General features: G+C 41.9%; 1 non-coding gene across 1 annotated transcript; it reads right to left on the bottom strand.

Moving 5' to 3' along the window:
- Positions 1-268: 268 nt before the first annotated feature.
- TRNAA-UGC lies at positions 269-340 on the bottom strand. The gene has a single exon. It is a non-coding gene; the product is annotated as a tRNA-Ala (tRNA).
- Between the last annotated feature and the right edge of the window lie 1,495 nt (positions 341-1,835).

Raw genomic sequence — 1,835 nt, 5'->3', positions numbered from 1 at the left:
CTTGGTAGTCAACTTTCTGCAAATGTTTCTTAAGAAATAAAAAAAGAACTCCCCAAAGGATTATTTCCCTTAATTTCCCCTTGGTGTTGACCTCAGAAGTAGATTTTCTGCACTTGTTGTGTTTTGTTCTGGTTTTTTGTTGTTTTTTTTTAACAACTCCCGTTAGCTTCTTTAGACTTTGAGGAGGAAATAAAGAACCAACGAACATATTTTAGGGGTAAAAGGAGGGGAAAACCCTGCCCAAAAAAAAAAAAAGCTTAAAATTTGGTGGAGATGCCGGGGATCGAACCCGGGGCCTCATACATGCAAAGCATGCGCTCTACCACTGAGCTACATCCCCCACCCTTGAAGTCAGGGTTTTGAAAAGTCTCTGTTATACGATGCTCTCTCGTTTCCTTTTTTTTAACTAAATATGATATATTTAAATGAGTACTGAAGTGGTTATTAGTCCCCGCAGAGTCAAAAGCAAGAATATAATTTCATATTCCTGAAATGGACCTATTTTAGCTAAAATACTAGTTAGTATCGGAACCAAGGAAAACACAGAAAGCAGCCCATTTTTTTTAAAGAGACCCATTCTTTACGCTTTCCATGACAAGAGAGAATGGAAACTGAACATTTATTGCCATTAAATAAGATATTTGATCACTCACTCTCTTAGAAATTTCCAGTTTATCCTCCTTTAAAATGACCTAATCCTTTAATGACTTTGAGGTTTGCATATCTGCTTGAAGGCTTTTTTTTTAGTAATTTCTCTCATTATGAAAATGAGGGGGAAAGAAAGAGAAAAGATCCAGCTCCCATAATCACAGCTTACATCAGAGGATGGAGTTTCTGCAATATTTCACTGAAGAGTCATTGTAAATTAGTATCTTCCTCTTCCGGAGAATTTATTAAACAGAAGGAAGAGGGAGAAGCCATAGAGTTGTCAGGTGCAATGAATTTGCTTCCCTTTCTTTCTTTCATTTTGTTTTGTAAAAGTGTAATTTTGTTCATATTTACCCAAAAATAATCCCATACTTTGCTGATGCTTTCCTGTTGACACAGAGGGGAAGAATGAAATGGGGTGTAGAGCTGAGGCACCTGGTGGGCCACCCTCTGATCTGCCAGCAGACGTTGGAGCCCATGTGGGGGATCCCTTCACCCACAGCAGAACAGAAGGATGGCGCTGTAGGTGGTGGTATTTCGGGTATGATTTGTGAACAAGCCCAAAAAATGATTCAGCCAGTCTCCATTTCCTCTCTCCCCACCTGCACTGCAGCCAGAGCGATCTATTTCAAATGCATCTGATTATGCGCAAACCTCTTAAACAGTCCCACTCTCCTTTCTTCTACAGGCCCCCAAGTGGCTGGTCCCTGCCCCCCTCCCCCTCCCTCTTCTTTCCTTGTCCTCTCCCTCCTCCTCAGGGCAGGTTCCTTCTCACTTGAGGGCCTTTCCCCTCTCCTTGGAAGGCTTTTCCTAAGATCTGCCTCTTTTCACTGTCAAGAGACTGATAGAAGTGCTATCTTCTCAGATAACCCTTCCGTATCCTGCTCATTCCCTATACACCCCTCTGTTTATTTTCTTCTTAGCTTCTGTCACTCTATCCTGCCTTTATATGGTTGGGTTGTTGATTGTGTGTGTCTCTCAGGTAATCAAAACTGAGACCAGCAGGGCCTATGACTGGAACAGCTCCTGGAACAATAGCTACTCAGAAAATATTTGGGGCAGAGAAGGGAAGAGAAAGGAAGTAAGGAAAGGTAGGAAGGAAAGCAAGAAGGAAAGAGGAAGAGAGGGAGGGTGGGAGGGAGAAAAGAAGGAAGGAAGGAAGAAGAAAGGGAAAAAGAAAGAAAGAA

This window comes from Elephantulus edwardii, unplaced genomic scaffold, assembly GCF_000299155.1.
Source record: "Elephantulus edwardii isolate Elephantulus edwardi_28Jun2011 unplaced genomic scaffold, EleEdw1.0 scaffold00148, whole genome shotgun sequence".
In the NCBI taxonomy this organism is placed as follows: domain Eukaryota; kingdom Metazoa; phylum Chordata; class Mammalia; order Macroscelidea; family Macroscelididae; genus Elephantulus; species Elephantulus edwardii.
Note: the sequence above shows the minus strand (reverse complement) of the source record. Positions and strands in the feature narration are given on the sequence as shown.